Source organism: Moschus berezovskii, chromosome 4 (assembly GCF_049115385.1).
Source record: "Moschus berezovskii isolate FMDL1 chromosome 4, NW_MosBer_1.0, whole genome shotgun sequence".
Classification (NCBI taxonomy): Eukaryota; Metazoa; Chordata; class Mammalia; order Artiodactyla; family Moschidae; genus Moschus; species Moschus berezovskii.
The window spans coordinates 36,593,504-36,618,043 of NC_142463.1; positions in this window are offsets into that span (position 1 = coordinate 36,593,504).

Below are 24,540 nucleotides of genomic sequence, written 5' to 3' on the forward strand. Positions count from 1 at the left end.
TGGCAAACCGAGTGTCTAATTGACAGTCTAAAGATAAGCCAAAGCCAAATGCCTTTGTGTACAACTTCTTAGTGCTTCCCTGAGTGCATCTGTGTATTTTTCAGTTGCTAAGTACGGAAAACAGCATTAAAATATAAATATTATATACATATAAATGGTAATTAAAATGATTATAATTTTTATGATCATAAGAATTTCTCATATTGAAAATCCCAAAGATAGTGTTGTCTTCAGTCATGGCTTGATCCAGGAACTCACAGTTATCCCGTTTCTTCATTCTGCCTTTCTTGGAATCCTAAGGCAGAAATCTTGCCAACTTACTTCCCTATTCTAGCAAAAAATAAAAGAGTTCCAGCATTCCCAAGAAAAACCTGAGTCACCTCTTTAGATCCATGTAGGTCCTATGGCCCATACTTAAACCAAAACTGTGGTCAGAGAATGGAGACCCTGCTTGAATTAACCCAATCATGTGTTCTACACCTAAAGTGCAACTTGGAACAACTGGGCTTTTTCATAGGCTGTTAGAAGCTGTTAGGGGAACTTCCCCGGTGGTCCAGTGGCTAAGACTGTGTGATTCCAATGCAGGGGGCACAGGTTTAATCTTTGATTGGGGAACTAGGATCTCACATGCCATATGGTGTGCCCCCCACCCCCATTAAAAAAAGAAGAAGAAGAAGCTGTTAGGATTGAAGACAGGTGAAAATAAAGACTGGACAGGCAGCCCCCAATACCCACTGCAGTCAAGAAAAAGTAATAATGTTACTGTAATGGAAATCTTTAGATTTGATCTGGGAAAGACTCTGGATACTTTCAAGGGCATGTCGTATTCTTCAGAGGTATTTATGAAGTGTTCATATGCGAGGGGAAAAAAGCGGTGTACCGCCAGCCACCTCAGGCGTGTGTTCATGGCCAAGGTCCACAAGGATAACTGTGTGAATGTCTCCTTGCTTAATACTACTTTGGGAATATATTTCCCCACTACATTCCAGGCTGGGCCACTGTCCTACTTAAGAATGTACTTACTGGTGGTTATTTTTTAATAGGAGAGTGGCAGTGCAAAAATAATCCAGTCTGGAAGCCAAAAATAAAAGGAAGCCATAAGTTTTGATATTTGGAGTTGAGGTTTGGGGTAGAGGGAAATTAAATGGTTCTGTGAGGAAAAGAGTTGCCTTCCAATGAAGATGCTGGCTCCCTTCCTAGTATTCCTATTTGTTTAGGCTTCCCACAAAGCACACACTTTAACTCCCTGCTACCCCTGGAAAAGCAAGCCACCTCAGAAGTAAACCTCCTGCAGTTAAAGTGTCCATGGAAATAAGGCTGTATTTTAACAGTAGTCAAAAGAATGCAGGTGAATGTCATCTAGCCCTTAGTAAAGTGAAGAAGGATTTGAGGAAGTCCTGAACATTTTCCAAAGCCTCCTGACAACATAACATGTCAGTGGTTGCTTCTGACTTTTATAATTGGAAGACTGAGAAGCACACCAGTGAAAATGCATCAAGTGGTGGCTTCTCACTTAAATGACTTCCTTCAAATAAAGTCTGTAAGGCTTATTTAGCCCATTTCACAGATAAATAAACAGAGGCTCAATGAAATGAGATGAATGCTTCCCTATGGTTTTGACAGCAGGCTGCAGCGTGACCTTGAGCCAGTCCCTTCTTTCTCAGAAGCCCGCCTCCACAGTGAAATGAGGCCTTTGGCCCTAGAAATGCCTTCCCAGCTGCCTCCAGCCTCTCCGGTCTCAGACTGTTTGTGTTAAGTCCTTCTCTTCCAGTCTGTGAGGTCCAAATCCTGGACAGATGTCTCTCACCATATGCTGGGAGTGATTTAACAAGGCCAAATGGGCAGCCCCGTGGTTAGAGGCGCTCTCCATTCCATACACGCGGGTGCTGCTGCCCGCCTGGCTGGCCCAGCCCTGCCCACTCCTTCTCCACGTCTCCCAATCTCCCCTTCTCCCAGGCAGCAGCCTGCAACTGCAGATGCCAAGCAGCGGAAGATATTTTTAAAGCTACAGCATCTGGCTCCTTGGCAGCCTCCACCCGCTGGTGGGCCGGGTGTTTTGGAGTTGCCTCTGGGCACTTCACGTGGTTTGGCATCTGATCCATTGTCTGGGCTGCCTTTTAGAGCCAGGCTTTTATTGTAAGGTGGAGGTGGGGGTGGGGGAGTTCCCCTGAAACCAACTTTTGATTATGACCTGGGTCGCCCCTCTCAGTGACATCAGTATGTCTCTGGATCTTTCGTGATGGCTTTTTTTTCCCTTTAAAACACAGAAGTGATGAAAGAATGAAAGAAAAGAACATTTCCCCTCTGCCAGAGTGGGTTTGAATAGAAAGCTGTTCAGTAGCTGTGCAGCTGGCCAGACCTTGCCCACCGTGTCCCCATTCTGACTAGCTCAGAACACGGCTTTCTTGGCATTCAGACTTACCTCCTGCTTGACTATTCCTCAAATATCTCCCAGGGAGGTGTGGGGTTGGGGAGGGGGTGGTTCTTTTCTGTTTCTCTTTTTTCCCATTTTTGCAGAAGACCCTGAAGCTTCCTGTCTATATCCAAATAACCATTCCCCAAAAAAGGAGAGGGAGGAAAAAAAGATACTGACACTTAATTCTCCCTGGCAAGCCATATTAAGTTTTTTCTTTTTCTTAGAAAGGTACTTTATAGGGAACACCAGCTCCTCTAGCCTGGAAACTCAGGCTTGGGGACTTGGCCCTGTTTCAGAACACCAGTTTGAAGATGACTTCGAGTGAGGATTTCAGGCCTGGTGACAAGAAATTACCTCAGTTGGGGGAACAGGCTCCTGTGTCATGGGGTTGGGCAAGGCACCAGCCTGCCTCTCACCCAGCGCTTGGCAAGAGCACTGAGTGTGGTCTTTTCTCCAGCCAGCAGGCACAGGGAGTCCACAGGCAGTGGCTACCAGGGGGCAGGGGCACCAGTGGCCAGGGATGACATCTGGGGGCCCAGTCCACCTGGCCAGAGGGTTGTTTTTGAGTATTTTTTGGACATGCTTGTCTTCTGGCCTCATTAGGCTACATTGATACAAGACCTGGGACATCATCACCCTCACCAAATTGGAGTCGGTGGAAGCTGAGAGGAGGAGGGAAAGGGGGCTATACTCTTAGTATTTTCACTGAAAGCCTGTCTTCCTTTTTATCCATGTTGGCCCCATGAGGGTTTCATGTCAGACTGACCAGCAGAAAGGAGCTTAATAAAATGGGAGATGTTTGAGCAGCAATAGGAGCCCCACCCAGGCCCAGGCATTTCAGAATGTTGAATGGCTGCAGAAAATCCCATCAACACAAAGGGTGCTGGAACTCATTCATTCATTCAAAGTAGTTATTATCTCCTCTGTGTCAGGCATTGTTCTGGGTCCAGCAGATACAGTAATAGAGAAGAGGGATGAGGGAGTGCTGGGTGAGGGAAGGATTCAATTTAAATGAGGTGGTCAGAAGAGCTGAGTCTAAAAAGTTGACATTTGAGTAAGATGCCAAGGGAGGTGAGTGATAAGCCAGTGGGGTGTCCAGAGGAAAAGAGGGAACAACCAGTGCAAAGGCCTAACGTGAAGCAGGCCTTGTAGCTAGGACAGAGTGAGTCAGAGGGAGGATGGTAAAAGATGAGCTCAAAATGTTAAGGGAAATGGGAGAGACTGTAAACATGATTTATTTAAATAAGCTTCATTCAATGAGACCATCCCAGTGTATCCAAGAAAAGGAACAAAATACAAGTGATGGCATTCTTAAAGAGTCAAGGGACAAACAAGCCTGATGATCACAGAAGAATGGAATTGACATATACTTTGACTTGGCTTGGTTCTCCAAGTCTTGAGATGTGCTTTTGTAAAATAAGATGAGACCACAGAAACTGAGGCTTCTACAGGGTGGAAAGATGAAGTTGACAACCTTACAGTAATGCGAATGGCTAGGCTCACACAAAGAAAGTTTGGGGCCTCTTTATGATTTAATACCCAAAACAATGCCTGCATTGTCTATTTCAGCGCCTGTAATTCCACCGTGTTTAGCTCGTTGGATTCTGAATGCAGTAGATGGAGATGCTGCTGCTGCTAAGTCGCTTCAGTCGTGTCCGACACTGTGCAACCCCATAGACGGCAGCCAACCAGGCTCCGTCGTCTCTGGGATTCTCCAGGCAAGAACACTGGAGTGGGTTTCCATTTCCTTCTCCAGATGGAGATGAGAGGGCACCAAAGGAAACTCTACCCATATCAAAATGCTGGCAAATGTTAGAATCTGTATCATCTTCTCCTAACTTGTTTTCTCAATTCTAAGGCCTCTTTTCCAGCATCCTATAAGCCCACACCCTTAAAAATGCCCATCAAGTACTATTTTACTTGGTTTTCTAAATTTTTTAGAGCTACTGTGTTCAAAGCTCTCATATTTAAAGCTTTTTAGGAGGGTAACAGGTGTCTCCTCTACATTTACGGTTGTTGTCTTAGAGGCTTGCTCCTTGGAAGAAAAGCTATGACAAAACTCAATAGCATATTAAAAAGCAAAGACATCACTTTGCCAACAAAAGTCCCTATAGTTAAAGCTCTGGTTTTCCCAGTATTCACGTATGCATGTGAGAGGTGGATTATAAAGAAGGTTGAATGCCAAAGAATTAATGCTTTCAAACTGTGATGGTGGAGAAGACTCTTGAGAGTCCCCCGGACAACAAGGAGATCAAACCAGCCAATCCTAAAGGAAATCAACCCTGAATATTCATTAGAAGGACTGATGTTGAAGCTCCAATGCTTTGGTGACCTGATGTGAAGAGCTGACTCATTGGAAAAGACCCTGTTGCTGGAAGAGATTGATGACAAAAGGAGAAGACAGCAGCAGAGGATGAGATGTTTAGATGGCACCATTGACTCAGTAGACATGAGTTTTAGTAAACTCCAGGAGATAGTGAAGGACAGGGAAGCCTGATATTCTGCAATCCACAGGGTCACAAAGAATCAGACACGATTTAGTGACTGAACAACAAAAATGTGCTGCAGTGTAGCAAATCCAAGAATAGGTACATTTCACTGAGTTTTACATCAGGATGACAAGTCCTACTCTGTCACTCACCGGCTGTGTAGCCTCTCTGGGCCTTGTCTTCTCACCCTACAATAAGAAAAATAAGTCCTGCCTTGTGTGGTTTAGATTTAATGGCTATAATGTATCTGATGGATAGCAAAGCAGAGAGACTGTCAGAGGGCCCACTTGTCAGTCCACCACCACTCAGAAGTGAATTTCAATGCCTCTCTAGGGCAAGTTTCCACCTGGTTCTTTATTTTTTCCAGTTTTCATGTATTGCTTTATTGCTATGATTATGAAAAGTATTCAAAATGTTATAAAATTATGATATCACTTTATATATGGAAAGGCCACAATATTTCATTTTGAGGCAGGCTAAGATAGATAAACATTTAGTATTCTATCAACACTCTCTCTTTAGTGTCCAATAAGCTCCTCTCAGGACTCACCATGAGCTGTCAGGCTCAGAGCTCATTAAAGGATACAAACTATCCATGTTGTTAGTATGACTTACCTTCTTTACCACATGCCAGGGTTCAAAATATGCTGTGATGGGTTTTTATAAATTCCTGATATGAGCATCAATTTTTTTCTACTATATTGTCAGGATAAAATTGTGCTTGAGGGTAGACTACTTTACCATGGCAGCTGTAACCAGCTGTTTCCATGTTCTCCCTGGGAAGAATGTATTTATTTGTTTGTTTATTTACTTATTGCATATTTTGGAGAAGGAAATGGCAACCCACTCCAGTGTTCTTGCCTGGAGAATCCCAGGGACGGGGGAGCCTGGTGGGCTTCCATCTATGGGGTCATACAGAGTCGGACACGACTGAAGTGACTTAGCAGTAGCAGCATTGCATATTTGGCTCCAAAGGCATTATTTTCCAAAGTACATTGCAATGAACATCAGTTACATAGGAGTGATTCCAAGAAAGGGTTTTGTGGTCAAACAAGTTTAACAAAGTGAATTACATAACTTTGTTTCTTGATTTTTAAAGTCTTTTCCTAGTACTTTATTCTAGAATATTGAATATAGTCCCCTGTGCTATACAGTACAATTTTGTTGTTTATCCATTCTATGCATAGTAGTTTGTATCTGATAATCCCAAACTCCTAATTTATCCTTCCCCTATCCCTTTTCCCCTTTGGTAACCATAAATTTGTTTTCTATGTCTGAGAGTCTGTTTCCGTTTTGTAAATAAGTTCATTTGTGTCATATATTAGATTCCACATATAAGTGATACCATATGGTATTAACTTTCTCTGACTTCACTTATGGTATGATAATCTCTAGATCCATCCATGTTGCTGCAAGTGGCATGATTGCATTCTTTTTTATGGTTGAGTAGTATTCCGTTGTGTATATATACCACATCTTCTTTATTCATTCATCTGTTGATGGACATTTAAATTGTTTCCATGCCTTGGCTATTGCAAATAGTATTGTAAGTGAATATTTGGGTACATGTATCTTTTTAAATTGTATCTTCCTCAAGCTTTTGAATCCAGCAAGTGGGATTTCTGGATCATATGGTAACTCTATTTTGTTTTTAGAGGAACCTCCATACTGTTCTCCATAGTGATTGCACCACTTATATTCCCGTCAGAGTGTAGGAAGGTCCCCTTTTCACCACACCCTCTTTAACATTTGTTATTTTTAGACTTTTTAATGATGGCCATTCATTAATGACTTTTTAATGATGGCCACTGTGAAGTGGTAGCTTATTTGAGTTTTGATCTTTATTTCTCTGAATTAGGTAACTTGTTAAGTTCACAATGGAGTTTCAGTTTGCAGGATCCTGAAGATATAAAACCAGTAAGTCAAACAAGTAGGCCTTCAACAAAGAGTAATCCTAAAAGAAATTGTGGGTCTATTATTTTCAATAATCCCTATAAATTTGTGCAGTGGGGGCAGTCATCATTCCCCTGCATTTAGATGAGAATTCAGCAATCCTATGACTTTTCTGAAATTGTTAGGCAGTGACTTAATTTAGAGATTTGAAAGTATCAGTTAATATATCAGCTTTCTGGGCTGGTTCCTGAAGGCAGGTGACATGTCCCCCTGCATTGGGTGTGACAGGTTTTAGCTCTGTCTCTCTTTCTCCACTGTTTTCCTGATCTGGTTTAGTCCGATACTGGCCCCTTTGTAGTTGGGACACAAGGTGGGATCAAATTTAGGGAGTGGGGTGCTAGAAAGAGAGTATAGGAATGTCCCTCTTGATAGGTACTTTCATAAGATGGCTTTGAGATCTCTGGGCCTGGCAGGGGTTGACAGATGCCTTGTTTTGTCATATGGACTTTCACATAGCTTCAGGGGGTCCCCTGCTAGGCACCCCCAGCTGCCTCTCCCTTGCTCTGGTCCTTATCAGCCACTAATGCACATCACAGGATGTCCTTCCTTTGAGAGCTTTCTCCCTTGTATGCTGCTCTTTGGAGCAGGACCCCTTTTTGAAAGACCTTGCAGGAAGCAGATGGAAAATTCAGATGGAGTCATTGAAGGGGAGTTTAATGAAGGGATTGTTTGCAATGGAGTGAACAGGGGAGGGTGAAACCAACAAGAGATGTGAAGTGACCTGAAATTGGCAAGAGTGGAGAACAGTAACCACCCTAATCATAAAAGAACAAGTGAAGGGAAAGCTGCAGGAAACAGCTACCTAATAGGAACCGTAGCCTCCCATAAGCCAGCATTTTGCCAACCTACCACCCAGCAGGATGGTTGCCCTGGGAATGGATACCCCAACCTCTTTTCCCATGTTCTGCGATCTCCCTTGATGCCTTCTACTGATCAAACCCAACTAGAAGTCAGAGGGTGAGGGAGCCATGTCGAGGTAGCTTATAGAGGTCAACCTCCTTAGCCACAGAGCAGGGTACAAAACGATGGAAAGCAGACTTAAAGAGGCAAATAGAAAGTCTCTTCATGACTTCAAGAAGTTCTTAACATGGGTTCCATGGCTTCATGGACTGGCCCACATCTCACTCAGCTTTTTTCTTGACTGCATTCTTTTTATTTATTTATTTTTGACTGCACTGGGTCTTCGTTGCTGCACCCAGGCTTTCTGTAGCTGCAGAGAACGGGGCTTCTCACTGTGGTGGCTTCTCTTGTTGCAGAACATGGGCTCCAGGGCTTGGTCGTTACGACTCATGGGCTCCAGCGCCCAAGCTCAGTAGCTGTGGCACACAGGCTTGGTTGCCCTGAAGCATGTGGAATCTTCCTGGACCAGGGAGTGAACCTGTGTCCTCCACATTGGCAGGCAGATTCTTAACCACTAGACTACCATGGAAGTCCTGATTGCCTTCTCCCTTAGCTGGCCCGCTCCAGCTGGTCCAGACATCTCTACATTGCCCTAACCATGTATTTGTTCCCTCCCTGCTGGAATGGTCTTTCTCCACCCTCCACTTAGGAAATCTTTTTCATTCTTAATGACTCATTTTAAGCATCACTTACTCACGGAATCTTCCCTTTAAAGCCCTGTACTTCTTCTACACATTGCTGTGTGTATTTGGTATTCATTCACTATTAATTGTGATATTTTATTTATTCATTTATTTGGCTGCATTGAGTCTTAGTTGTGGCGTGCAGGATCATTCATCGCGGAGCACGAATTCTCTAGTTGTGGCACACAGGCTCTGGAAAGTGTGGGCTAAGTAGTTGCAGCGTGGGTGCTTAGTTGCCCTGAGGCACATGGGATCTTAGTTCCCCCATCAAGGATCAAACCTGCAGCCCCTGCATTGCAAGGCAGATTCTTAACCACTGGACCACCGGTGAAGTCCCAGTTCACTGTTTTCAGTGAGAGTCATTTCCCTCTTTTCCTCTGGACGCAAGCTCCTTGAGGGCAGGGGCTACTTCTACCTGGAGGCTGACGCATAGCAGTTCAGGAAGAGTTCATTGAGTGATGGGTGTCCTCCATCTGGGCCTAAGTTTCCTCAGTTAGAAAGCAAGGGACTTAATGCAGAGGACATGAAAGTCTGCTTTGAGTTCTCAAATTCCCCAAGATGTAAATGCTATTCCCACAGGTGAGACCCTCTTGACTTCTCTGTCAGGAAATTTCTTCCAAGTTTATACATGAACCAGGGAATACAGTAGGGGGAGAAGGTTAGGAAATCTCAGATTACTTATGAGAGGGGGGAAAAATAGCATTATGGTGAATGTATACAGTTTCTCAAGGAAATGAGCAATCTCTTCTTTGATGGAATATGTGAAAGCTATACTGGAAGGAATAATTAGATTAAATGGTGATGTAAACTGGAAAGGAAGCCTTACTTCCTGCACTGCACCAAATGTCTTACAGGTGTCAGTGGGACCCACCAGCTTAGTAATTAGGGTCTTTTAACTGTCTCCACTTAACTAAGTGCAAATGATTGAAAACGGGGTTTTCGCTGGGGCCCCTGGCACCAGGAGAACATTTTGGTGAAACAAGCTTTGTTCTCTATTACTAGAATAAAATAAAAAACAGGATTTATGGTAAATGGATGTTGTAATGGTTTCTATTTTACCCCAAAGGGCCTAAGGCTCTGCTAGCATGTGTCCCAGAAGCCTTGTGACCCCAAAGAGAGTGTATCTGAGTGGGTTGCTGAGTGCAGAGCTGGAGGGAAGGCTCTGATCGAAGAGTCAGCAAAGTTCTGTCAAGACCTGGCTCTTCTACCAAGAGCAATCCTGGGAAAGCCAGCTAGAACTACCTGATGCACAAAGAGGACAGGGTGACAACCCTGAGACACAGAGGTTTCTGATGGGCAAGGAAGGCAGCATAGCAGGATGGAAACACTTCAGTTTTGGAGCCAGGCACCCTTACATTCCAGCCAGGGCTCAGCCACTTACAACATGGGTGACCTTAGGCAGGTGACTTACCTTCCCTGAGCCCCAGCTGCCTTGTATGAGAGCTTGAATATAATGAGACAAACAGCCTGTATAGCATAGGGAACTCTACACACTGCTCTGTGGTGACCTAAATGGGAAGGAAATCCACAAAAAGAGGAGATATATGCATGTGTATAGTGATTAACTTTGCTGTACAACAGAAACTAACACAACGTTGTAAAGCAACTATACTCCAAAAAATGAATTTAAAAAAAATTTTTGCTAAAAAAATCTTTCATAACCTCACAAATCTCAAATAAAAAAATATCTAAGTCGCAGGCCTACTGGATGAATAGGATCACTATAATATGGTCACAGTAGCTCAAATAGCTGGACAGGTTGGCCCTTCCATTTCCAAAAATTCAGTGATTTCATTCATTCATTCATTTGGCAAATATGTACAGAGTGCCTACTATGTTGTTTAACAGTCACTCAGTCCTGTCCAATTCTTTGCGACCCCATGGACTGCAGCACACCAGGCTTCTCTGTTCTTCACTATCTCCCAGAGTTTGCTCAAACTCATGCCCATTGAGTAGGTGATGCCATCCAATCATCTCATCCTCTGTTACCCCCTTCTCCTCCCACCTTCAATCTTTCCCCAGCATCAGGGTCTTGTCCAATGAGTCTTCTTGGCATCAGGTGGCCAAAGTATTGGAGCTTCGGCTTCAGCATCAGTCCTTCCAATGAATATTCAGGGCTGATTTCTTTTAGTACTGACTGGTTTGATCTCCTTGCTGTCCAAAGGACTCTCAAGAGTCTCTTCCAGCCCCACAGTTCGAAAGTATCAATTCTTTGGAGCTCAGCCATTTTTATTGTCCAGCTCTCACATACATACATGAATACTGGAAAAACCATAGCTTTGACTGTATGGACCTTTGTCAGCAAAGCTTTTTAATACACTGTCTAGGTTTGTCATAACTTTTCTTCTAAGTAAGGATCTTTTAATTTCATGGCTGCAGTCACCGCAGTTTCTTGGAGCCCAAGACAATAAAGTATGTCATTGTTTCCATTGTTCCCCATCTATTTGTCATGAAGTGATGGGACCAGATGCCTACTATGTTCCTGGCCCAAATTATATAGTAGTCAGCAAGGCAGCCATGGTCCCTGCCCACATGAGTCTTATAGTCTACATGAGATGGGAGAGCACAGACTTCACATAAATAGACAAGTCTGTGAAAGAAAATTCATAGTCCTGTGAGAGCAGTTAATGGGGAGTGTTTTCTAGATGAAAGAGCTCAAGGAAGACTGCCCTGAGGAAGTGACATTTAAGCTGTGACTTAAAGAATGAGTTGGTATAATCCAGGGCAAGATTACACCAGACTGTGGGAAGAGTTACGTCTGACAGCTGAGAAGTGGGAAGGTGCTTGGAAATGAGAGACAGCCAGGATGGTTTTGTTAACAAGGGGGGGAAAGGTGCATGGTGAAGCTGGTGAGGTGAGCAGAGACCAGCTCGAATTGATTTAACCCTATACACAGGGGTGAAAAAACTCTCCCCAGATTGCTTTTATAGGGCAGAGTTCCTGTCTGGGTCCTTGGCTTGATGGTTACCAAGACAACATGGGAGAGCAAACAATGCCTGAAATAGATGTGAGACCTGTGTCCTAATCTCAGATTTGTCACCTAATCCTCACAAAGTATATCTTTAGCTTCATTTCTTTAAACTGAAATATAGTTGATTTACAGTGTTGTGTTAGTTCTAGTATACAGCAAAGTGATTCAGTTATTCATATAAATATTCTTTTTCATATTCTTTTCTATTATGGTTTATTACAGGATATTTAGTATAGTTCTCAGTACAACCTTGTTGTTTATCTATTATATATACATAATTCATATCTGATAATTCCAAACTCCTAAATTATCCCTCAGGGGCTTCCCTGGTGACTCAGTAGTAAAGAATCTGCCTGTAATGCTGGAGCTTCAGGGAGTCACAGGTATGATCCCTGGGTCAGAAAGATCCCTTGGGGAAGGGTATGGCAACCCAGTCCAGTGTTCTTGCCTAAAGAATCCCATAGGCAGAGGAGCCTGATGGGCTACAGTCCATGGCAGAGTCAGACACCACTGAGCAACTGAGCATGCATGCAAATTATCCCTCTCCTACCCTCTTTCTTCTTTGGTAATCAGAAATTTGTTTTCTATGTCGATGAGTCTGTTTCTGTTTTGCAAATAAGTTCATGTGTATCATATTTTAGATTCCACATATAAGCAATATCATATGTTTGTCTTTCTCTGACCTACTTCCCTTAGTATGATAATCTTTAGTTCCACTCATGTTGCTGCAAATGGTAATATTTCACCCTTTTTATGACTGAGTAATATTCCATTGAATATATGTACATCTTTATCCACTCATCTGTTGATGGACACTTGGTCACTTCCACGTCTTGGCTCTTGTAAATAGTGATGCTATGAGCATAGGAGTACATATATCATTTTGAATAATAGTTTTCTCTGGATACATGCTCAGGAGTGGGATTTCTGGGTTATATGTCTACTCCAATTTTAGTTTGTTGAGGAACTTCCATACTGTTTTTCCACAGTGGCTACACCAATTTACATTCCCATCAACAGTGTAGAAAGGTTCTCTTTTCTCCATACCGCTTCATTTCTTGATGGCTCACTTTCCCTCTACCCAAACAAGATGCATTTGGGCAAATTCATCCAACCTAAAAATCTCAGATTCAAATTTTTAATTTCTTGCCAACTTCCTTGGGTGTCACAAACTCCAGGACAGTCATTTCCAAAAACAAAGAGAAGGGACCATCTGTGTTCTCAGTCCTGTTCCACTGCCATCCCTGGGAAGTCTCAGGAGAAGCGCTTAGGGAGGGGAGGCAGACAGAAAGGCCCCATAGAGGATGCACTGTCAGTAAGGTAAACAGCTGTCAGGGACAGAATGACAGTATTCAGGGCCCTGGCCAGCCTTTGGGGAGGAGAGAGAGGCTTTCTGCTACCCAGGAGTGGAGCCTGCAACATGATCCCCGGGGGTGGAGCCTCTCTGAGGACACCCGCAACAAAGAGGCCCTTCGATTTTCCACTTGGGCTTGCCCTTTCTGTAATCATTTTAGCTTCCAGTCTACCAGTCCTTAGATTAACCAAATCTCTAGCAATATTGGCTGGGTGGACACAGGCTAAGTCAGGTGGAAAGTTAAGGCAATTATCCAGATGAGTCAAATCTTGCAAAAGGGGGTAAAAAAAAAGAGTACTGAATGGGAGGCCTGGCACAGCTTGGCTCCCTGTAAGCATCAGCCTCACCAGACCACTGCTCAGCCCTCCAAGTCACTAGGGTGGAAGATCACATTATTCCAAGGGATCAATTAGAATCTAAAACAAATGAACATCATTCCTCTAGCAAGGATTTGTGGGGAGTTGTAGTTAACACTACATCAAACCCTACATCAAAGCAACAAAGTCATAGTTACCCTCTATCTCTGAGAATCAGAGTTTATACCTTAGGTGGGCAAATATGACCAAGGGGCAAGCAGGAATCAACAAACTATAAAACAGTCCATCTAACTACAATATGACCCTAATTTTTGTAGGGTTTAAAAACTAAGCAGCTGGGCTAGATGAGGACAATTTGTAGACATGGTAGACTTAAAGAAGGAGAAAAATTCCAGCACAAAGGAAGGAAGACAATCCCAGTGGTGAATTAGATCAACAAAAGCAGGGAGGTAAGAAAGAACACAGAGAATGTGGAAGAAAAAGGAGCCACTACTAAGAAAGTGCTAGAAGTATAAAAACTCAAAACCTAGTCCAATTTGAAGTCCCAGCCAGTAGTGGACCTTGACAAATGTACTCTATTATGGGTTTAACTGTGCCCCAAAAACGTATTTTGAAGTTTCAACCCCTTTGTGCATGTAAATGTGACCTATTTATTTGTAAATAGAGCCCCAACAGATGTAATCAAGTTAAGCCATTGGGGTGGACCCTAATCCAATATGACTTGTATACTTGTAAGAAGAAAAAGACACCTTATAAAGACAGAAGAGGGCAGGCAGAAACAGCAATCAGAGTGATGCACCTACAGGATAGTGAACATCAAAGATGGTGCCAGGAGCTGGGAAGAGCCAAAGAAAGACTCTCCCCTACTAGTTTCAGGGGGATCAGGGCCCTGACAACACTTTGATTGGAGAAGTTTAGCCTCCAGAACCAGGAGGCAGTACATTTCTGTTGTTTTAAGCCACACAGTCTGTGGTACTTGTTACAGCACTTGTAAGACACTGATACACACTGACAAACATTCATTTAGTCTAGTGAAGGTGCAGCTGTCCATCACAGGGACAATGTAAAACCCCTAGAAAAGTGCTTTGCCCTCCCCGGAAGGAATTACACTGCCAGGTAAAGAGACTGCATCCCCACACCGTGAAGAATACTTGGCAGAAAAGAGGTAGCCACTCCTTTCTGAGGAGAATGGAGTGGACAGTTTGGATCATGGGTGAAAGTATAAGCTTTAGAATCAAGTTGGTCCAGTTAAGCCCCTCTGTGCCTCCTACAATCTATGAAACCTTGGCCAAGTTCCCTCACTGGGCCTCCATCTTTTCAGCTATCAAATGGAGATGATAAATGAATTTAGCCCCTAGAAACAAGTGATTTTTTTTAAAAAATAATGCACACAAAGTTCTCATCACAGAGCCTGGCCCCTACCTCCCTGGTCTCAAGCTTGACCTGAGGGCCTCCCAAAGTCACACGCTTCTTCCCACAACTGGGTTTTGTCCCTGCTACCCTCACAGGCTTCAGCCTCAACCAACCTCCATCCAGCTCCCCTTTCTAGAATGCCTCTCAGCCTCAGGGCCCACTCCGGTCCTCTTGGCTTCTTCCTCCTCTGAAACCCTCTGACACATAACTGCCATTGTCATCAGGAAACACCAAGAGACAACTTGACTTTTATCTAGCATTCTTTGCCCTCCACCCTAGGTTGTCACTTCCATTAAAAGCCAGTTAAAAAGACAAAGAAAAGACACTTCCATTCTTCAGTGCTTACTCTAAGTCAGACCCTGTGCTGAGCACTTACATTCCTGATCACTTTACTTCATTTCCCTTAATTCCATTTTCATGACACCTCGCTAATGTATATTTCTAAAATTTCTTTGTCTCTCCTGCTGGAATACACCTGCCACACAGTAGATGCTCAATAAACACTGTTCTAGACGCTCAGACTTCACTTCATATCCTCACTGAGTTAGCTAGAGAGAGAAGAGCCAGGGAAAAAGAAAGCAAGCCTTTTGAGTGTCTGGGAAATTGTTCAGTGCTGCAGACTGCAAACAGGGAAAGCATTTCTCCCTTGGAGGATGGCTAGGGAGCCCAGAAATTCCACATGAGCCCCCACCTAGCACACCTTGTTCCAACTGACCTTCGCTCACTGCCAACCCCCACCAAGCTCAGCATTAAGAAAATAAGCTCCTTATTGAACCTCCTCCCGACACAGCCATACCCCAGGACAGCCCATTAGGCCGTTGGGCCTTGTTAGTGCCCATGGCTGTGCGCTGGCGTGTAACTGGATCCCGAGCCGTGTGCTAAACGCTCCATCTGGAGCTACTCTCTCTGAACGCTGCTGAGGGCTGCTCCCTCATCCCCAAAGGTCCTCTGCAGAATGGCTCAGGTTTCCAAAACCTGCTCATAATGAAGACAGCACCCGTGGCCTGAGGCTGCTCACTCCTGCACAGGAGAACCAAATACAGAATGGCAGAGACCTACCGTTCCCCATGTCATTCTTCATATGGGCACTCTGAGACCAAGCTTGTTCATTCTCTGTCTTCTGAAAGGTTTATTTAATAAACATTTATTGAACAGCAACTACATGCCAGGCATTTTTCTGGTCCTGGGGTTAATGGGCGAGAACAAAACAGGAAAAAAAATAAAAAATAAATCCCTGCTTTGGGGTTGTGTAGCTTATATTTTCGGAGAAGGCAATGGCAAGCCACTCCAGTACTGTTGCCTAGAAATCCCATGGATGGAGGAGCCTGGTAGGCTGCAGTCCGTGGGGTCGCTAAGGGTCGGACACGACTGAGCGACTTCACTTTCACTTTTCACTTTCCACTTTCACACATTGGAGAAGGAAATGGCAACCCACTCCAGTGTTCTTGCCTGGAGAATCCCAGGGACGGGGAAGCCTGGTGGGCTTCCGTCTACGGGGTCACACAGAGTCGGACACGACTGAAGTGACTTAGCAGCAGCAGCAGCTTATATTTTAGCAGAGGGAGACACAGAATAAATTTCATTTTGAAAAAGTAAATTATACAGATTTTGTGTATTAGCTTCCTAGGGTTGTTATGACAATGTCTCACAACTTGGGTGGTGGGGACAACAAACATGCATTGTCTCACCTGGAGGCCGGAAGTCTGAGATCAATGTGTGTGCTGGGTGGGGCCCTTCCAAAGATTGCAAGGGAAGGGTGAGCTCCAGGCCTCTCTCCTTGGCTTCCCAGTGGCTGTCTGCTCCCTGAATCTCTTTGCATCATCTTTCTTCCACATGTACCTCGATGTATACTATTTATATTTTGCCTTTCTTAAGGACACCAGTCACATTAGGTTAAGGCCTATCTGATTAACCTCATTTTAATTTGATTACCTCTGTAAAGACCCCATTTCCAAATAAGGTCACCTTCTGAGAGACTAGGGGTTGGAACTTCAACATATGAATTTGGCCCATAGGAAAGTTAAAGTAATATTCTAACAGAGAATTACAACTACGTAACAGAGCATGGCAAATAGGGGAAAAGATGAAATAGTTACATATTTTATATTCTTGGGCTCCAAAATCACTGCAGACAGTGACTACAGCCACAAAATTAAAAGGTGCTTGATCCTTGGAAGAAAAGCTATGACAAACCTAGACAGCATATTAAAAAGTAGAGACATAACTTTGCCGACAAAGGTCCGTGTAGTCAAAGCTATAGTATTTCCAGTAGTCATGTATAGATGTGAGAGGTAGACCATAAGGAAGGCTGAGTGCTGAAGAATTGATGCTTTTGAATTGTGGTGTTGGAGAAGACTCTTGAGAGTCCCCTGGACTGCAAGGAGATCAAACCAGTGAATCTTAAAGGAAATCAACCCTGAATATTCATTGGAAGGACTGATGCTGAAGCTGAAGCTCCAATACTTTGGCCACCTGATGAGAGGGGCTGACTCATTAGAAAAGACCCTGATGCTGGGAAAGATTGAGGGCAAGAGGAGAAGGGGACAACAGAGGATGAGATGGTAGGATGGCATCACTGACTCAATGGACATGAGTTTGGGCAAGCTCCAGAAGATGGTGAAGGATAGGGAAGCTTGGTGTGCTGCAGTTCATGGGGTCTCAAAGAGTCAGCCACAACTGAGCAACTGAACAACAACAATACAACTAATTAATACTGTAACTTAGTAATATGTTAAATAAATAAGAAAAATAAATCAGGTAAGGGAGATCAGAGTGCTAGGACAAGAGCAGACAAAGGGGAGACTAGTAGGAGATGAGGTCAGACGGGAAAGGAGAGTGTGGAAGAGGCAGACCACGCACTAAAGCCATAGCATGAATGGAAGCTGAAGGGAGGTTAAGAAAGGTGCACAATCTGGTTTTTCTATAGTGTGTGAAGCACTGTTCTCCTGAGAACTTTGGTCTTGGATAAATAAACTGATCCCTGATGGCTCAGCAGGTAAAGAATCCGCCTGCAATGCAGGAGACAAAGAAGACGTGGGTTCAGTCCCTGAGTCAGGAAGATCCCCTGGAATAGGAAACAGCTACCCACTCCTAGGAGAAGGGGACGACAGAGAATGAGATGGCTGGATGGCATCACCGACTCTGTGGACATGAGTTTGAGTGAACTCCGGGAGTTGGTGATGGACAGGGAGGCCTGGCGTGCTGTGATTCATGGGGTCGCGGAGAGTCGGACACGACTGAGCGGCTGAACTGAACTGAACTGAACCCACTCCAGTATTCTCGCCTGGAGAAATCCAGGGACAGAGGCGCCTGGTGGGTTACAGTCCATGGGGTTGCAAAGAGTCAGACACTATGGAGCATGCACACACACACACACACACACACACACAAAGAAGCTCATCTTCACAGTAATGTTTCATGTCTGCAGCTCTTCCAGGGCTTGCCACATCTTTTTCTGCATTGACCCTTTGTCCCGAGACCCTGGACTCCAGGGCACTAGTCCAGGATTTTATGAGGCTGCATCTTCCTGAGCCCCACAGACCCATTTCCTCAGAGTTTTTGGACCTTAAACTTTTTAAGCATCACAGGTCTTCTGCTGCACATATCAAACTGGCCTCCACAGACCAAAGCATCCTAATGTAACCACCACAGGGCTCCCCTTGGCCTCACATGGAAAAGTGAAAGTCATTTCATTGTTTCTGACTCTTTGAGACCCCACAGAGTATACAATCCATGGAATTCTCCAGGCCAGAATACTGGAGTGGGTAACCTTTCCCTTCTCCAGGGGATCTTCCCAACCCAGGGATCAAACCCAGGTCTCCCGCATTGCAGGCAGATTCTTTACCAGTTGAGCCACAAGGGAAGCCCAAGAATACTGGAGTGGGTAGCCTATCCCTTCTCCAGCGGATCTTCTGACCCAGGAATCGAACTGGGGTCTCCTGTATTGCAGGCGGATTCTTTACCAACTGAGCTATCAAGGAAACCCTGGCCTCACATATCATACTACAGATGTGGAAAGGAGCTAGCCAGCCTCTGAGCTAGCATCAGAAATAATAAATGCTTCCAAAATGGTCTTCTTAGGGAATAGAAGTCTACAAAAACTTTTACTAACAACACAATAAAAGGCGGAAATAGTTATGTTCCCAGATGTGGCCAAGTGGTGTGTCATTAGAGGCAATGGTGTTTGCCTCTGAGAGTCATCACCCACCTCCAGAGGAGTCTTGAAATTCCCTCACTTCTGGGCCTACTGACTTCACCCCAACAGGTAGCTGTTTATCTTACCTTAAGATAAGCTGCTTATCTTATCTTAACTTGGAGCAAAGGCCCATACAGTAGATGTGCCATGTGCCAGGCAAGTTATAAACATGTGCTCATTTAATCTTCACAGGTACTACTATAGATATTACTAGTCCCATTTTATAGATGTAAAAACTGAGCCTCAGAATGGTTATTTTGCAAAAGATCACACTCGTAAGCTAGTGAGTTAATGGAGCTGGGTCTCAAATCCAGGTTTGGGTGATTTCAAAACCTATTTTCCCCACCAATACATCTTGTCACTTCCCAACAAATCCATTTGCAGAGTAAATGTCTGCCTTTGATACTTGCTCTCATTTAATATGCAGGTAAAAAATTCCCTTGTCTGTTTCCTTTCTCTCTATATTTAAAAATCTTATCCCACTATAAAATTCTACTTTAAAAAAATTAAAATAGTATCATATTATTTCTTCAATATCTATCTCCCATATAACTTATCTGTGAATCCTTTACTGGTCTCTAAGTCGTGTCTGACTCTTTTGTGACCCCATGAACTGTAGCCCACCAGCTTGTTCTGTTCAGGGGATTTTCCAGGCAAGAATATTGGAGTGGGTTGCCATTTCCTTCTCCAGAGGACTTCCCAACCAGGGATCGAACCCAAGGCTCCTGCTGCATCTCCTGCATTGCAGGCAGATTCTTTACCACTAAGCCACTGGGAAAGCCCTTTACTGAGAGCCCCATTCTCCTGGCAAAAGCTTGATGTGTTCTCTTTATACTTTGAAACACTAGTCAAGTAAATATGAATTCAGAATCAAATGGACTTGTGGTCATAATCAATGTCTGTGACACTGAGCAAGTTATTTACCTCCCCTGAATCTCACTTCCTTGTAAATACAATAGGGATTAAAATTCCTACTTCATATAGTTTTCATAAGGATTAAAAGAAATAATGTGTGTAAAGTAGCTGGCCGATAGTAGTTGCTCATTAAGTGCCTTCCCCCACTCTCTAATGACCCTCAGAACATTGTGCCTTACAGAAGAACTCTTAGCAGTTGCCTTTGACAGTATGGCCTGTGTCTTCCACGTTTTTGGAGGCACCATCATAATAGCCCATAGTTTATGGAATGAGTTTCAGTTGCAATTTACTGATCTTTCAAGAAAGAAAGAGAAAGTGAGAAGAGGGAAAGAGGGAGAGAGGGGAAAAGCAGACAGTAAAGAGAGAGGAAGGAGGGAGGGAAGAGGGGAGAAAGGAAAGGAAAAAAGGAAAGGGAGAATATCCACCAAGGGAGTGAGTGGCAGGAAGAGAAACCTGCAGACAGAGGCCCGTACAGCCAAGGAGCTTGATGAATCACAGATCCATCTGTTTTCTAAAATTGTAACAGCTAGCCCCATCAGGACTGCACCCCTTGTCTTCCATTTACGTCAAGTACACAAGCATGTGATTTTTAATGGATAAATGGCAAAACATGGGAAATTTAGGCAAAGCCCCCTTGCATGTGTTAGAACCAGGACTACCATGAAGAGCATCTCTGTAAGTATCAAGAAGGTCCATTTTGCTCCCTCCTCCCCACCTCACTGTGAAAGCCCCCAAAAGGCAGGTCATGGTGCACGACAGCCCAGGTCCCTCCTACTGCTCTTGGCAAAAGGACACCTAGGTGCAGGCAGAGCCGCTAGGCTTTTCTTCCTGTCAATCTGCTGATAGCAAGTGAAGGAGAAGAAATGGGCCCCTCTGCTCCCACTCCTCCTAAGTCAATTAGAACAGGCTGATTTCCCTAACAGGATTATCTCTGTCCCTCCCCAGAGCCTTTCCCATTAATGAAGTCATCAATGATGTTGCCTGCATTCACCCACTGGACTGCTCCATAGCACAGAGATCAGTTAGTAACCTAAACAAACAAAGGCACCGTTCATAATTCTCACCTTTAATGTCTCTACAACAGTTTCTCCCTCCAAAAGAGTGTTTTAACACCAATGAAAAGACCTCTTACTCTGTGTGAGCATCAGTCCACATTTTATCGCTAGTCTCAGGTGTTGTGAGGTATCATCGGTCACTTCTAGCAACTCCAGGCAGGAAGAGAGAGGCAACAGGGACATGTTCCATTCATGACAAAGGGTGACAAAGAGTGTTCCCCAACACACACTCTAATCCATCAGAAACTTGAAAATAATGAATCAGATGATCTAGAAAATCCAAAATTATAAGAAACATTTAATCATGTGTAACCAGAAATCGAGACACATATCTAGAAAACTGTTAGTGAAGGACACTGAAAATCCTAACTCTCACTGTAGTCTGAGTGATCTTTCTAAACCACAAATAGGTTTACTTCACAGCCTGCTTATGACTTTCCAATTACTTCCCATCGCTGTGAGGACAAAGTCCTCCATCCTTAACACAGTCTGTGAGATCTTGCTGTGCTACACAAACACACACACAGGTGTGCACATAATTGTACACATACACCTGCACAAGTGTGCATACACACACACACACAAATAATACATATGCAAATGCACGTGTACACACATGCCCAAACAAACACACGCGCCTGTGCACACTTTCCTCTATTGATCTTTCAGGCCCCAAGGCAGATGTCACTTTTTCCAGGAAGCCCTCCCTGAAACCTTAAATGTAAATTAGATGCCTTTCCTATTACTCCCCTGCATTTTGTATTTTGCTATCTTAACCTTTCTACACTGTTTTGTAATTGACTATTCACCTGCCTAGTTCCCCTAACTAGACCTCCGGGTAAGGATGGCATATATACTGTCTACCAGTATAGCCCTGGGGTCTGCTTTCTGTGGCCCAGTTAGTATAGTACCTAACTCAATAAGTACTTGTTAAATCAAATTTAGTTGAAGAGACTGAATTTGATATGACTCAGAGAATCTTAGGCAGGCTACTAGCATGTAGTAGGTGTACAATAAATATTTGTCATAAAATGAGAGATACCAAGGGAACATTTCATGCAAAGATAGGCTCGATAAAGGACAGAAATGGTATGGACCTATAGAAGCAGAAGATATTAAGAAGAGGTGACAAGAATACACAGCAGAACTGTACAAAAAAGATCTTCACGATCAAGATAATTACAATGGTGTGATCACTCACCTAGAGCCATACATCTTGGAATGTGAAGTCAGTTCAGTTCAGTTCAGTTCAGTCGCTCAGTCGTGTCCGACTCTCCGCGACCCCATGAATCACAGCACACCAGGCCTCCCTGTCCATCACCAACTCCCGGATTTCACTCAAACTCATGTCCACAGAGTCGGTGATGCCATCCAGCCATCTCATTCTCTGTCGTCCCCTTCTCCTCCCGCCCCCAAACTTTCCCAGCATCAGAGTCTTTTCCAGTGAGTCAACTCGTCGTATGAGGTGACCAAAGTATTGGAGCTTCAGCCTCAGCATCAGTCCTTCCCATGAACACCCAGGATTGATCTCCTTTAGAATGGACTGGTTGGATCTCCTTGCAGTATAAGGGACTCTCAAGAGTCTTCTCCAACACCACAGTTCAAAAGCATCAATTCTTCGGCGATCAGCTTTCTTTACAGTCCAACTCTCACATCCATACATGAGTGGGCCTTAAAAAGCGTCACTACAAACAAAGCTAGTGGAGGTGATGGAATTCCAGTTGAGCTATTTCAAATCCTGAAAGATGATGCTGTGAAAGTGCTGCACTCAATATGCCAGCAAATTTGGAAAACTCAGCAGTGGCCACAGGACTGGAAAAGGTCAGCTTTCATTCCAATCCCAAAGAAAGGGAATTCCAAAGAATGCTCAAACTACCGCACAGTTGCACTCATCTCACACACTAGTAAAGTCATGCTCAAAATTCTCCAAGCGAGGCTTCAGCAATATGTGAACCGTGAACTCCCAGATGTTCAAGCAGGTTTTAGAAAAGGCAGAGGCACCAGAGATCAAATTGCCAACATCCGCTGGATCATGGAGAAAGCAAGAGAGTTCCAGAATAACATCTATTTCTGCTTCATTGACTATGCCAAAGCCTCTGACTGTGTGGATCACAACAAACTGTGGAAAATTCTGAAAGAGATGGGAATACCAGACCACCTGACCTGCCTCTTGAGAAACCTGTATACAGGCCAGGAAGCAACAGTTAGAACTGGACCTGGACCAACAGACTGGTTCCAAATAGGAAAAGGAGTACATCAAGGTTGTATATTGTCACCCTGCTTATTTGATTTATATGCAGAGTACATCATGAGGAACACTGGGGTGGAAGAAGCACAGGCTGGAATCAAGATTGCTGGGAGAAATGTCAATAACCTCAGATATGCAGATGACACCACCCTTATGGCAGAAAGTGAAGAGGAACTAAAAAGCCTCTTGATGAAAGTAAAAGAGGAGAGTGAAAAAGGTGGCTTGAAGCTCAACATTCTGAAAACTAAGATCATGGCATCTGGTCCCATCACTTCATGGGAAATAGATGGGGAAACAGTGGAAACAGTGTCAGACTTTACTTTCTGGGCTCGAAAATCACTGCAGATGCTGATTGCAGCCATGAAAAAGAACCTTACTCCTTGGAAGGAAAGTTATGACCAACGTAGATAGCATATTAAAAAGCAGAGACATTACTTTGCCAACAAAGGTCCATCTAGTCAAGGCTATGGTTTTTCCCGTGGTCATGTATGGATGTGAGAGTTGGACTGGGAAGAAAGCTGATCATCGAAGAATATGCTTTTGAACTGTGGGGTTGGAGAAGACTCTTGAGAGTCCCTTGGACTGCAAGGAGATCCAACCAGTCCATTCTAAAGGAGATCAATCCTGGGTGTTCATTGGAAGGACTGATGCTAAAGCTGAAGCTCCAATACTTTGGCCACCTGATGCGAAGAGTTGACTCACTGGAAAAGACTCTGATGCTGGGAGGGATTGGGGGCAGGAGGAGAAGGGGACGACAGAGAATGAGATGGCTGGATGGCATCACCGACTCGATGGACATGAGTTTGAGTGAACTCCGGGAGTTGGTGATGGACAGGGAGGCCTGGCGTGCTGTGGTTCATGGGGTCGCAAAGAGTCAGACACGACTTAGCGACTGAACTGAACTGAATTGAACTGAATATGATTTGGATAATCTCACAGGAAGGCATAATAGAGATTAACTGTATTTCAAGGAGCTAATAGCTGATTTTTTTATACAGTTTATCAGGTTCTCATGACAAGTATACTGGGATGGTTTACCATTCCCTCCTCCAGTGGATCATGTTTTGTCAGAACTCTGCTATGACCCCTCCATCTTGGGTGGCCCTGCACAGCATAGCTCATAGCTTCATTGAGTTATGCAAGCCCCTTAATGGCATCAAATGATATTGCTATGTGTGATGAAAGATGCTGTTGTTGTTTGTTATTGTTCAGTTGCTAAGTCATGTCCAACTCTTTGTGACCCCATGGAAAGATGGTCTTCACCAAAGGGGAGGGAGGGGTCATAGTGGAATAGGGAAAAAAAAAATAGAGGGAAGAAAAAAGAAAAAAAAATCACATCTGACTCTTTGCAACCCCATGGACTACAGCCCACCAGGCCCCTCTGTCCATGGAATTCTCCATTTCTCCACACAAGAATACTGGAGTGGGTATTCCCTTCTTCAGGGGATCTTCCCAACCCAGGGACTGAACCTGGGTCTGCTCCACTGCAGATAGATCCTTTACCATCTGAACCAAATGGCTCCTTTCACCCGGCCCTGATCATGAGAAAGTCAGGGGGTAACCACTGACTCAAGTTGGCAGCTGGGCTGGAGAGGGCACTCTGCTGTGGGCAGAGGATTCCTCAGCATCTC